Source organism: Schistocerca cancellata, unplaced genomic scaffold (assembly GCF_023864275.1).
Source record: "Schistocerca cancellata isolate TAMUIC-IGC-003103 unplaced genomic scaffold, iqSchCanc2.1 HiC_scaffold_1140, whole genome shotgun sequence".
Lineage (NCBI taxonomy): Eukaryota > Metazoa > Arthropoda > Insecta > Orthoptera > Acrididae > Schistocerca > Schistocerca cancellata.
This window is the reverse complement of record NW_026047139.1, coordinates 1,559,508-1,574,826: the sequence shown is the minus strand read 5'-3', so window position 1 is coordinate 1,574,826 and position 15,319 is coordinate 1,559,508.

Sequence of the window (15,319 nt, the reverse complement as noted above, 5' to 3'; positions counted from 1 at the left end):
TACAGTTAGTCTTGTTTATTGCCCAGTTGCTGAGTTGTCGAGTAGCTGAGGCTACTGATTTCTCGTGGCCTACTATTCCTGTATTGTCCCCTGTGAAGAGTTGAGGTGTGTCTCTGTGAATACAGTTATTTTGTGAGCAGTACATTCACACTTGAGCCATCAATATTGGAAAGAATAACATACGTCCCAGTTCTGAGTTATGAGCCACACTTTGCTTGACTGTTTCACTTTCAGATAGAATTTCAGCAGCTGAATTGAATTGCTTGTCTATGTATATCGTACTGACCTGCTGTAAGCAATTGCTTAGAAATGGTGGAGTCCATTCGTTTGCTGTTTCCACTGTTCAGTTTTAACGACTGCTACTTACTAATCTATTGATGCCTTTGGCTGATAGATGTAGAAGTATGCTTTTAGTGGACTGTTCCTTAGCCAGGATATCTGGTATTATGTTAATGCAGTCACATATCATTATTTGTATGCATTTGTTGTGTCTAAACCCACACTCTGTATACTTTTTATGTGAATCAAGCCCATCAGTTTGGTGTACTTTAGAGAGCCTGGGTCACATGTAACCTCTGCACCCCTACTCAGTACCCATCTGTGTGTGCTGATGGGCCTCCCTGCATTATGATTGTCAAGAATGTTGGTTTTAAGTTAGTACATTTCATCACTTGAGATTTGTTGTTGTGAATCTGCTAAATGTAAAATGAAAATAAGAGAGAGAGCAATAGTGTTGTAATCTGTTGTGTTGGAACATTTCTGAGGTTATTGTCAGCCATGAGTTATGAATTTGTTAAAAGATGGACAATGCAAGTTTTTTAAGCAGCAAGAGGCTGAAGTCACCATGCAGATTGAGCCCCCCCCCCCCCCCCCCCCTTTTTCTTGACCAATCTCTTACTGTAAGATGCATATATGCAGACTGAACTGACAAATGAAAACTTGTACCAAGACCAGGTTTCAAACCTGGGTCCCCTGCTCACTAACCATTGAGTCACCGTGGCTTTGCAGAACTGCACAGACTACCTCAGCAGACATCCCTCGTCAGTCTGAACTCCCACTGACACCTCAGCACACTTGTTGGTATTCCCTCTAAACTCGAACAACATTGCAGAGGCTCTACAACTGTGAATTTGGATCGAGGATGGAGGCATGCTAGGATAAGTCACTGTGCCAGGGCGATGTAATGAGCAGGAGAACCATATGTGAATCACAGCCTTCGTACAAATTTTCATTTTTGTTTGTGTTTCGGTCTGCAGATATACATCATAAATGTTTGAGACGTAAAAAGGTTTCTAGAACCATACAGTTTCATTTGATTTTGCTATAAGACTGGTAAACAAAAAGAATTTTTTTTCAGATACGGAGATCCAGTTATTTTTTTGCCATCACTCTCCCAGGTGGGACAATTATAACATACTTAATATCATCAAACCTAGTTATAGTGGTGTCCTAGGCCTAATGTAGATATTTATGATCTTGCAACATTCATTTTCTGGGTGGTGATGTTGATGGTGGATGGTTGAGTTTTTTCAAAGACTTCCTTCTTTGGGATGTAGATCCTTTACCCATCAGTAATCACTTAACATTCAAGGGTTCCATCTATCTTTATAGCAACTTTCCATCAGCAGTATGTCCTGATGGAACTTTTTCCTATGCTCCTCTCTGCTCCCAAATTTGCTGGGAGGAAATATAAATGTGAATGAAGTGCATTTTTAGAGATACTCTGCATCCAAGGTTTTTTATAATTCTCTCTAAAATTTCCCACTAATGCGACTGTTTTCTGGTCTTGTGTTCTCTATGAAACTGTCAGTGACACTCATAAAAGAACACCAGACTGCAAGCTCTTATTGTGTGTTAACTTCATAGTCTGTGGCTGTTTAAAAAACCCCTTCTTTCAGTTTTTATAACATAATTCAGGGATCATTTTGTAACGTGCCAGGTTGTATCCTCACCCGGGGCACCACATGTAACGTGCCAGGACATGTCCTTATTTTAGTGCCAGTTAAAGTTCACATCACAACGGGATGTACCGCTATTGAAACATTTCCTCACCCAGTAGATAGTGCGCAGTATTCTCAACCTACCTTGCTTTGTTTATTCAATATTGTCTTCCCGGTAGCTGCATCCGTCTCAACTAAATCACACTGAAATTAAGAAGCCGGGATCCTAGGTTAAGTTTTCCAAAATCAAAAGTCAAGATTGTATTCATTGTTGAACATTTGTTTCAACCACAGTATGATTTATTTGTTATCACTTGCACACACAATATTCGTGTGACCAGGCCTCTTACACTTAATCATCACATTAGGTAGGTTAGAAACTTCCAGTCTTTAACAAAGTTCACAATTACAATTACTGAAAAATTAACCAACTTGCCGCACTTTTGCTCCGAGAGAATCTGACCGAGAACTAACTTAGAACTGCCCCAGCTCGGACCTTATATAGACGAGTGCTTGAATATTTGACTATTTCTGTTAATATATTATAGTTTATAATTTCCCAGGGTTAAAGTGATCCTTTCTAACTGGTTTTGAAGTTAACTATTGGGTTTTATTATTTAAATAACATGAGTGAGCAATATCAATTTAAATACGCGGAACTAACTTATGCATCCGCCATGGGAATTCCCGACTTATAACCATGGCAGCCCTCTTGAACAATAATTTTTACATATTCAAATTTACTTAATTCTTGATTAATGCACTTACAAAGTTGAGACTGGAGTTATTTTATGTAGAAAAATAAAGGTAGCAGAAGTATCGAAACAGATCTCAGAATTATTTGGTAGTTTGGTCACAATTGGCACTGAAAGTCATACAGGCTACAGATTTTAAGTCTTAATATCTATTTAACTAACAAACTTTAGGTTAATTTAAACACTTTGCTGGAATAAGTAAAATTTAGGCTTCCTTTTGGACGCATTATTATAGCTGAATTCGCTCCATTAGCTCACTCGAATTTTATTTAATATGTATTGCGCTATATATGTCATTGTTCATAACTGTTAATATGATGCATTTACAATAAAACTAATTAGCTCATTACTTTCAGAATGGACCTTAGATTCTACTGAAATAATAATTTTACAAGGGAAATTTTATTTAAAGGAATTTCATTTAAACTATTCCTGAATTCTGTACTATGAAGCTGAAGACCACAGAATCTGTAGTCTGAATCTGAGAAGTGAAAATGAAGAAAAAAAAAGTTCATTGCTTAACTAAGTTACTGAAGAAGTGTAAAACCAAAACAGGATAGCAGTGGGCAACCCTGCTTCGTTACAATTTCTCATAGCTGCATGAAAGTGATACCACTGTCCATATTTTTCACATAATCATTGGTATGTCCGAGCTTTATATGCAGCAGGGGAAGGAAGACACTTTGAGAATCAGCCAAAGGTACATATTTCTCGTTTTCTTTCCCTTCAGTAAGCCAGTTCCCTTATTGGTGGCCATTGTTTACTGTACAGTGTGTCTGTTGCAGAGCTATCCCGAAGACAAAGGAAACAGCGAAGCTTTCTGAAATCACTCTGGAGAGAAGTTAATAAACCAATTACATTAAGATCACCACATTTTCCAGCTGTTTCTCTTTGTATGAGGACATTCAATAAGCAGTGAAATATTCATTTTTTGTCCCCCTGAAAGCAAGGTGGTTTTTTTCGGGATTCCTGTACGCCATATTATTCCCCACTCATTTGGCTACAAAACCCCATTTTTCAATATAATCTCCAGTCAGTGCAATGGCCTTACATTACATTCCTGGGAGTTCTTGTAAGCCGGCTACTGTGGCTGAGCAGTTCTAGGCGCTTCAGTCCGGGACCGCACTGCTGCTACAGTCACAGGTTCGAATCCTGCCTCAGGCATGGATGTGTGTGATGTCCTAAGGTTAGTTAGGTTTAAGTAGTTCTAAGTTCTAGGGGGTTTATGACCTCAGATGTTAAGTCCTACAGTGCTTGGAGCCATTTGGAGTTCTTGTACGCCTGCACGGTACTATTCTACTGGTTGATATAAGAGACATTGTGTTGCTGCATTGGTAACCTCCCAATCGTCCCCATACTGCTCCTGTACAGTGCATCCTTCATCTGTCCAAACTGATGGAAGTCGGAAGGTGCTGCAGTGTGGTTGAGGAAGAATCAGTCCAGTGAAGTTATGTGGCTTCCTCTTGGGTGCAGAGCACTGCCAACAGAGATGTGCTGTTGAGCAGTGAGGTGTTATATTGTGATCCATCTACCACCTTAACTGAGGCTGTCCACACATACCAACACTGCAGAAGTCACAGCTGTGCACAACTGTCTGGTATGTGGCAGATCAAACAGGTTTGAGTGATCTTGTTGCGATGGTGACAGAGCCTCACCTGACGACTCCCTGTGCTGTTCTTCACTGCCAATCTCCACAGAGATGCAGCTAGTGCCTATGAATATCTGCATTGCACTGATTTTTTGCCAAAACAAACTCAGTGGCAGCTCTCTACTTGGAACACACCTCTGTTGCAGGTGCCATTTTGAAGGCTCCGTATAGTGCTGTCACATACTGGGGCTTCATGAGACTGTAAGGGCTGAAGTGGGAATATTCCACCGTGTCCCACAATGAATTCTGCATTTTTTCAGCCGAAAATGGTAGAGAAAAAAATGTGTTGCCTTATTTCTTGAGAACCCCTCATAATTAATAGCTACAAATATGCAATAAATTTATGTAATTCTCTTCAGTTGTCATAGAGTAACCCGCAGGTACAGATTGAAACTTTTGCCATTATAGGTTACAACCTTCAGGTGTTTTGGAGGCATCTATACACAAGCACCACTCTGCAGGTTGATATGTTAAGACTGTTTCATTAAACATACAACATGACTAAAAGCACAAACATTGCTTACCATATGGTAGATCTGTATTACGTCATCTAATGTAAGTAATATACGTTTTGCCGTGAAATAAGCCCCATTTCTGAAGGTTTAAAGATAAAATTGCAGCATGCTTCTTGGATAAGTACACTACTGGCCATTAAAATTGCTACACCACGAAGATGTCGTGTTACAAACATGAAATTTAACCGACAGGAAGAAGATGCTGTAATATGCAAATGATTAGCTTTTCATAGCATTCACACAAGGTTGGCACCAGTGGTGACACCTGACATGAGGAAAGTTTCCAACCGATTTCTCATAAACAAAGGACCAGTTCACCAGTGTTGCCTGGTGAAAGAAAGGTTGTTGTGATGCCTCGTGTAAGGAGGAGAAATGCATACCATCACGTTTCAGACGTTGATAAAGATCGGATTGTAGCCTATTGCGATTGCAGTCTATCATATCGCAACATTGCTGCTTGCGTTGGTCGAGATCCAATGACTGTTAGCCGAATATGGAATCGGTGGGTTCAGGAAGGTAATACGGAACGGAGACCATGGCTACGGTTACCCTTGATGCTGCATCACAGACAGGAGAGCCTGTGATGGTGTACTCGATGACGAACCTGGGTGCACGAATGGCAAAACGTCATTTTTTCGGATGAATCCAGGTTCTGTTTACAGCATCATGATGGTCGCATCCATGTTTGGCGACATTGCGGTGAACGCACATTGGAAGTGTGTATTCATCATTGCCATACTGGCGTATCACCCGGCGTGATGGTATGGGGTGCCATTGGTTACATGTCTCGGTCACCTCTTGTTTGCATTGACGGCACTTTGAACAGTGGACGTTACATTTCAGATGTGTTACGACCCACGGCTGTACCCTTCATTCGATCCCTGCGAAACCCTACATTTCAGCAGGATAATGCACAACCGCATGTTGCAGGTCCTGTACGGGCCTTTCTGGGTACAGAAGATGTTCGACTGCTGCCCAGCACATTCTCCAGATCTCTCACCAACTGAAAACATCTGGTCAATGGTGGCCAAGCAACTGGCTCATCACAATACGCCAGTCACTACTCTTGATGAACTGTGGTATCGTGTTGAAGCTGCATGGGCAGCTGTACCTGTACACACCATCGAAGCTCTGTTTGACTCAATGCCCAGGCGTACCAAGGTCGTTATTACGGCCAGAGGTGGTTGTTCTGGGTACTATGCAGGATCTATGCACCCAAATTGAGTGAAAATGTAATTACATGTCAGTTCCAGTATAATATATTTGTCCTGTGAATACCTGTTTATCATCTGCATTTATTCTTGGTGTAACAATTTTAATGGCCAGTAGTGTATATATCATGAACTAGGTTGTTTATGTAAGCTTGTTACTAAATGTGGTCTTAATTCTGGAAAGAGCACTCTGCTTCCTCGGAGTCTGTATATTCGTGGTCAGGATTAGGAACTTTTTCCCATATGGATGGAGGAGCCAGCATGGGCTGATGTTCATGATAGGGAATGGATCTAATCACCAAGGGTGATGAAAAACCACTTACAGTGATCAAACAGTAGTAACAACATGGTTCTGAGACATTTGCCACATCACTGGTATTTCAAATGGTAACAAATCTTTTTTGACTTTCAGCCATTGTGTTAATTTACAATTATTTGAGGTGCCCAATCGATATCCTGATTTTCCATTTGGCATTTGAAACATAAGCAATATGGTATCTTGAAGAGGTTGAAAATAGGTTGTCTTTGTTTCCATGTCATGAAAGCACCATATGTCCATTACTGGCATATTTGGAATCAGTCTGCCCAGATCTGTTAATGTGTAAAAAGAGAAGGAGAAAATCTGTCTCTCTTTTTACCAAAGAAAACGTCTAATATGAGACAAACCAGAGGTAAAAATGAGATTGAATTGTATCAGGATTGGGATTGGAAAAAATGAGATAGTACATGTTTTGTTTGTGCAGAAAAAAAATTATTCCCTGTAATACATTAAAAGCAAGTTTTAATACAAGAAGTGAACATGTACAATGCAATTGTGAGACTCACTTTTTATCATAAGGAAACAATAGTAATCATTGAAGTGTTTCCTGTGTTACCCCTCAGCTAAATTATAGTTAGATCTACAGTTAAAGTTGAAAGGGTACAGAAAACATAATACGATCACCTGAGATTCCTTTCTGAATTTCTGTACAAGCACATCGTGATTATTCTTGTTGTTGACTGAAATCTTGAGGCTGAGAACGTAAGTCCAAACTCTCTCGAACACACAAAAAATTCTTCTAATTACCGGTACCTGAAATTGCCCGAGTTGTACGAGGTGATCTTTAAATATAGTGTTCATCACCTTTTGGAAAACTATGTAAGTGCCAAATCTGCAAGGGAAGATAAAAATATTACTAGTTTAAGCGGACATCATCAGATCACATAATAGAATGGAGTGTCAGCATTGGTTATTGAAGTGAGACACTTTGTCAAAGTCATGTTTACAGTTCCAAACTAAAAAATCGTAATTACATGATTGTGGCAGAGTATCTCCTTTAATAATCATCGTAAATTGCTTTCTGTTATGTGATATGAAAATGACCATTTAACTGGTTGAAACCAGTCATAGCTGTACTGTCCTTGGGACCTTGGGGAATAAGAAGTATTCCAAAGATGACTGGAACACTGCATAGCTTCTCCACGGATCATTGTGTAAGGCGCAGTCAGGCAACAACAGAATACCTTCACAATGGGACCGTGGAATCGTACAATTCAAAACTAAGCACCCCACACATTAAGAGATTATCCCACAGGGATGTGAGATGATCAGTTCCTGCAGTTGGCTGGTGATGGATTGACTTCCTCAGCCGACTGAAACCAGTGTCCTCGTTTGTCTTTCTTCAGGTTGCCAAAGAAGTGAAAACCCCCACGATGAAAGAACAGCACTGCGCGGAGGATGTTGCAGTGTTTCCCATCCAAATCACTGAAGCACAGCCTTTGTCCAACTGGCAATGTGGAGGACAGGTGTTATTGTGAAACAGCACCTGACAGGGGGACCAATCGGCAATTTGGGATGTAGCAGCCCTGGCAGTCAGCTCTCCCTGGGCCTGGCCTGTACCAGGGCATACATGCAAACCCTACCTGTCACCCTGGGGCTGGGAATTGTGTGTTACCAAATCACATGTTACGTGTCAAACGTGCGGGTCGGCCCTTAGGAGTGCACAGTGAGGAAGAAGAGAAAGAGGAACCTCAAACGCTGAAGCGGAGGAAGGACAGGAGAAGCTGAACAAAGAAAGAAAAAAAAGGGACAAAAAACAGTGGTGAGACAGTTCAGATGTCAGATCCTGAAAATGCAGAATACGTTCCCAATAACACCCCAGGCATGATCCGTAAGGGAGAGGAAAAGGAACAGCACGAGCGTAGACATCCAGCACGGACAGGAGAAGATGTCGCAAAGCCACGTGGTAGCCGAGCATGAACTCGCCAAAGAGCGGTGAGCCCCCTGTGGGGAGGGGGGAGTGAGAGTCATCGTGCATGAACCACATTTGTATTGTTGCTGCAATGGCACGGTCTCCAGCAAGGCAGGCAATACATTAATAAGAAAGTCCAGATAATGCGCTCCAGTTAACCTTTGTGGCAGCACTTATGACCCTATTAATCTATTGCCAAGCACACCTGCCCGTAACTCGATTGAGAATTGGTGCTGATGCTCTCTTTCCTGAATTGCTTGAGGATTCACACACGCCCATACATGCTGCTTATGGAAATTCACAACACCATTTCTTGTTAACCATGCCTCATCCGTGAATAAAATCTCTGATGTGAACAGTGGATATGCGGCACACTTCTACAAAAGCCAATGACAGAACTGCTGTCAATCATGTTGATCCTGTGGCTATAGGGCCTGAATGTGCTGTAGACAATATGGGTAAAGCAATTGGTCATGAAGTACTCCCCAGATAAGAGAGTATACGTTTATACGGATTTAACAGTAAAAACATTATTCAGCTGGTGCTTTCTGCTGCAGCTAATAATCGCAACTACCGTATTTACTCGAATCTAAGCCGCACTCGACTCTAACCTGCACCTGAAAAATGAGACTCGAAATCAAGGAAAAAAATTTTCCCGAATCTAAGCCGCACCTGAAATTTGAAACTCGAAATTCAAGGAGAGAAACAAAGTTGGTCCATTGTAATATGAGACACAATTTAGGTCGAATGAATGACGATACAGCTACAGTAGTGTGGTTTGAGTCGTAAGTTTAGCAGTTAAGCTTTACCAGATAGCCATTGCTATGCGTCAGGTGCTCCGTCCATATTTATACGGGTATCGGTACCCTTCCTTTTTCACGTGCTTCATCTGGTTTGAATTGATTGCTTATTTTTCTTTGATGTTATAACTGCTGTTCTCTTTGTTATAGGTGTTTACGTCACTCTAAGCTGAAAACACATTACTGTACTGTGTCATGCATTGTTTGCCGCATTCTGATAGTGCGTGTTTACGGCCTGTCACCGCTCTCGGCATGCCTTGCTGCTTTTGTGCACGCTACAGCCGTTTTTTCTTTTCTTTTCTTTTTTTTTTTAAAAATAAAGAGGATCAACAAGAACCAAATAATAGACTGTGTATGATAGATGATGTTCTGAACGAGAGTTTAGCGAAAATTTTTCTCCGTTTCAACATCTTTGCACACGCCTCTTTAGTACATAACATTCTGCACAGAAATTAGTCATCTTAGATTTAAAAATCTAGTCAATTGCCGTGCTTTATTTCTGACTGTATCACTATTAGGCATAAGAATAATACGAATATGAACATGACATGATATGTACATTCTTCCGCGTTTGCTGTTGTCTCATCTAGTTTCGTAGTTTATTAGGCAGACAGGATTTAAATGAGGTAGCAGCAAACACGAAACAATACATGGCAAAATGTTTATATTCGTATTATTCTTATGGTGAAGAGAATACTGCATGTGATTCACAATTCATAAAAGTTACTATTAGCAACCATATCCTCTCACAGGTAGGAAAAAATTCAGAACGTAGAGTTGGCCATATTGACAAACATCCCGAACAGTCTTGCCAGTCGGATTTTTGTAGTACATTGAAATGCTGCTACATTTGAAGATGAACAATACGGAATTTGTATTTACTTCGTTGGATAATGTATGAAAATGAAAATGCAGTGGTTGAAACACGGGGCAGAGAAAAAAAGCTCATTTTCCACCTTTTTTTTAATTTATTTACTGGTGCAGAGGTTTTGGCGCCAGTATTTATCTTTGTGCCTGCAAAGCATGCCTGTGTAGTGCTACATATATTCGACGGCAGAAGTTAGTTGTGGCGGCACCTACCAACATTTTTCAGAACTTCATCTTACTTTGCACTCGATTCTAAGCCGCAGGCGGCTTTTTGGATTTCAAAAACCGGAAAAAAAGTGCGGCTTAGATTCGAGTAAATACGGTAGTCACAGGAGTTTCTTCCACCAAACCTGGCACAAGCTCCTCCTTGACAGGTATTCACACTCTGTGGGGCTTTCCACTGTCAGCCTTCTGAGGCACAAGGGTACCTGTGTCCCTCAGGGGCTGGAAAAGTCTGTCAAACAGTTTATCAGAAGCCATTCTGCACTGTGAATGCATTTCAGCATCGAAGGCAGGAGCTCAGAGGCTATATCCGTTTGCTAAACCGTAGTAGAATATCGTATCGGCCATTTCACTTGTCGAGTAGTACGCTTCCGTTGCCAAGTGGTAGAAGTGAAAAAATGTAAATGTACTACACCATTTGTACATACAAACAGTGCAATAACAGCAAATACATAAGTGAATCCACATTTGTTCGCAGGGTTGAGTGTACTGACAATAAGGAACACGAACATTATGAAAACTAATACAGCCTACAACACAACTTTAACCACACAACTGACTTCAAATCACCTAACGGTAAGACATAATACCCTGCTGACACATTTGACAAAGCACCAAAGCAATGACAGCGCTATTGTCCACAACTGAGAATCTCACAGCCATTCCTACAAACACGTGTATCTCAGAAAATATGCACTTGTGGACCTGTGTTTATTGGACTTATTTTTCTTGTTTTGAGGAGTACTACCACCTCTCAAAGTATTTGAAACATTTTAAAACACCCTATATATAAAACTTCCTGGCAGATCAAAACTGTGTGCCAGGCCAAGACTCGAACTCAAGGCAAAGTTCCTGAGTTCGAGTCTCGGCCCGGTGCACAGTTTTGATCTGCCAGGAAGTTTCATATCAGCGCACACTCCACTGCAGAGTGAAAATCTCATTCTGGAAATATCCCCCAGGCTGTGGCTAAGCCATGTCTCTGCAATATCCTTTCTTTCTGGAATGCTAGTTCTGCAAGTTTTGCAGGAGAGCTTCTGTAAAGTTTGGAAGGTAGGAGACGAGGTACTGGCAGAAGTAAAGCTGTGAGGATGGAGTGTGAGTCGTGCTTGGGTAGCTCAGTTGGTGGAACGCTTGCCCGTGGGAGGCAAAGATCCCGAGTTCGAGTCTCGGCCAAGCACACAGTTTTGATCTGCCAGGAAGTTTCATATCAGTGCACACTCCGCTGCAGAGTGAAAATCTCACCCTATATATATATTGTAACAAACTTTTGTCTTAAATTGTCTGTGCGGCTTAGTAGTCTGGATGTTAATCATTACAGTGTAGTACACCAGAGAACCAAGTTAGTTTTTGTTAACTACATGACTGGTGCACGAGAGGAAGTTTACCTCGGTGACAGAATTAAGCACTGCAATCTCGTCTTTAGGTATACAAACTAATTGCGAAATTGCTTTTCTAGGATATCCAGATTTACTGATTACGCTTTGTGTATTGTAAAACAACAGTGTTGCACGTCTTTCAATATGTTTTATTTATATTCTTTGCTAGGAAAAAACGAGTTGTTAAATCTGCATTTTCATTTGAATGCCTACTCACTACACTCCAATCCCATTTTGTTTGCACATAAAACTGCCTAGAAAACAGTCAAGTCTTTCCGATTACACCAGAATGGCTAATAGACTGAGGTCTATGCCATCTAAAGAATCCAATAAAGATCATGAGACAGGACTTGCTTCAGATCGAGAACATCAGGTTTTGACTCGCTCTTTCGAAGCTTCTTTCAAGAGTGAGGCGCAAAATAGCTCCGATCGGGAATGTCACGCATCATCTCACTCCTCAGACCTTTTCACTCACACAGGCTTTAAGTTACTTCTCTCCAACATAACATCATACAAACAGAAAATTTGGTGGAAATCAGCACAAATGAGGGACATCTTCCACCAAAAATTCCACTTATTCTTATCAGTTTATCACTTCCCTTTAAACATGTACAACTGACAGTTATGCAACCCAATGCCAGATGCTGTGTGTTGCAGGCGTGGACCTTGGAGACAGATGCTTTTTGCATGGGCAGCTTTATGTGGCGCTCTCCTGTGTTAGTGAAGCAAACAGTCTCTTTGTGCATGTCCCCAATCACACTGCTTCAAACACTGTATACAAAAAAGTCTTATAAGTAAAAAATACATATGTGGACACCACCAAGCTTCTCACCTAGTCAAATAATGAAAACAAACGAAGAAAACAACACATATATAATCAGCAAATAAGATACCTTGATTTCCACGGAGCAGTTATCAGTGTAAATCAAGTATAATACCTACTGAGCCGTGTGTACTTCCATCTTTCCATAGCTCGTTTCCTGAGCGTCATGTGGAGCCAATATTTTTTGGTAATCAACAGTGTTTGGGTGCAATTGGGCTCTAGCATCTCGTTGTGGTCTTTTAGTGCTTCGCTCCTATTTCATTTTTCCACAGTTGTTCAGGGTTGGTCTTTTATGAAGCTCTTTCGTTTGAACTCCCGCCCGTAGTGTACCCACTATCAATTGAGAGTTCTGTCTTTGGTGTACTTAGAAACCATAGGTTGGCAACACGACTGACTCACGTGTTTATTGCAGCAGACACTTTGGCCTGTACTATTTATAGGCGAGCGCGGTCACACTGGAGGAGGTTGTCGCGGAATGGCCTTCGTGTCTGCTCTGGTGACGTCGACATCCTGCCTTCCATGTACAGGTGTTGTTATCGAACCCGCACTTCTACCCATGGAGGAACGCCGGCCTGGTTGGGCCCCTCTGTTCGCTCTTCACTGGTTGTCCGCTGGAGGCGGATGGCAGTCTAAGCATCGCCTGCGTCGATGAAGGCAAACAAACAGTAACCGCCATGGGGCGGTGGAGCCGCCGTTCGGCGAGGGTTTGAGTCCAGGAGCAGTTTGGCAGGGTCGGTGTCTGCCGGGACAACTGGGGACGGCTCAGAATTGTGCACAGCAGTCCTGGGCAAACAAAGAAGTGCAGTGAGGGAAAGGAGAAAAGAAGTTAAGTGTGAACGTTTCAAGTTGATCGTCCTTTGGGATTGAGTTCATCCAGTCGTCTTTCCCGCCTTGTGGCCACCGCCATGGCAATCCTCTGTTCTGTTCACTGGTGTAATTCTGACAGTGCAGATTCCTCCACTCATCGTTGCTAACCGGTGTAGTGATGTATTTTGGTAGTTATTTGTGTACGTTTGCACTTCTATGTTTTGGTAGTTCATCCTCCCGCCCTGTGGTTACAGAATTTCGGGTGGGGAGTTGGTTCCTTCTCTCCCAAGATCTAGTGCTGTATTATTAAGGTTAATTCTAGTTCAGTCTAGTGTTCTGTTAATCCCTGGGTATATGTGTCCGCCATACTATTTACGCTGTATTTATTCTAAGTGAGTTGCACTGACAGTAGTTGGGGGTTCAAGTCCTGTCATGGAGCTGATAAGGGGTCACTTTGGTTTTGGCTTGTCAGTTGGAGGGTGTTGCCTTAGAGGTTTGTTAACATCGGCATGTCAGCATTGTCTAGCGCTACCGGGACCTACCAGTATTTGTGAAGGCAACTGCATGAAGTAAGATCTGTTCTGAAGCTATGCTGGATCTTGCACTCTTGAGATTTTTGGTTTTGCTTTGATCCTTACTATTTTGGTGTCAGGAATATGGAACTGTGTTGTTAATGTTTGGCTTGAACAGTGGATACGCAGCTAGTTTAGTACGTGTGTAGTGGCATGGCATCCTCGTGAAGGCTGCCTGCTAGATTGCTATTGCATCTCCTCAAAGTGTAATTTCCACCTTACTAAAAACCCCTTGTTAAAAAGAAGGAAGAAAAAAAAAACTTTAGAAATACCTTCTATTTGCATTAACTATCTAACCTGTTGCTTAAGTAAATATCTGCTCAGTGATTAAGGTAATGGGAGCACCTATCCTAAAATCAACTAACACACTTCTGTTATGGTGGTCCTCGTGCCTATTTTTGTCCGAAAGTTTGTATAAACAGGCTTACATGCTCCATATCGAACTTCTGATGTTGTTTTTTTGAGTGATTGTGGATTATTAAAATTGATTATAGTGCAAACGTTTGTATTTTACCAACTGTGCTTATAAGTTATTAATGTAATTGGCTGGAAGGTAATACGAAAGTTTTAGGACCATAGGTTGTCCAGGTAGAAATTTTGAAGCCATGCTGTGTTGTGAATTCATGTATTTATGTTTTATATTGCAATGAGAATTTAAATGTGGTAAACCCATCTTTGTGATTAATAATTAAAGATTTAAGAGTGTTTTCACTTAGTGCTTACTTATGTGTTGTGTTATTATTATTTTTAAAAATTATAATAAGCGTTTTAGTTTCTTAAATTAAAGCCTTTCCAATTTGAAAGTGGTGGCCCTCCCATTTTGGGCAGTTGTAAGCGTCGAAGCAGGATTTACGTAGTTGGTGTTATGTATTGTATGTTATGAATAAATTATTTATGTGTTAAATCATGTCTGATATGTCAATTCCTTGGCCCCGTCCACACCTTGGTCATAGTCTTTTAATATTAAATGATCAGACCACCGTTCCACCTACAAGTAATATGTTGAACCTCTTCCTAGATAAACTTTCATATTACATGAAAAATCATAATGTTGTCATGTACTGGGAACTATTTTACTACAGATTTTAAGAGAACTATCAATAATCAGAATGGAATGTAGCAAATATTATGCGAAGGATAGTTGCTACTCACCGTATAGCAGAGACGCTGAGGCGCAGATAGGCACAACAAAAAGACTACCAGAAAGTAAGCTATGGGCCAACAAGGCCTTTGTCAGAGATAGAAGACACACCCACACACACACACACACACACACACACACACACACACACACACACAAACACAAAACACTCACGCAACTACGCAACTCATACACACATGACTGCAGTCTCTGGCTGTTGCCTCGTGCGAGCGAGCTGCATTTGCGTGTGTGTGTGTGTGTGTGTGTGTGTGTGTGTGTGGGTGGGTGGGTGGGTGAGGGGGGGGGGGGGGGCGTTTTATCTCTGACAAAGGCCTTGTTGGCCAAAAGCTCACTTTCTGATAGTCTTTTTGTTGTGCCTATCGAATCTCAGAATCTCCGCTATACAGTGAG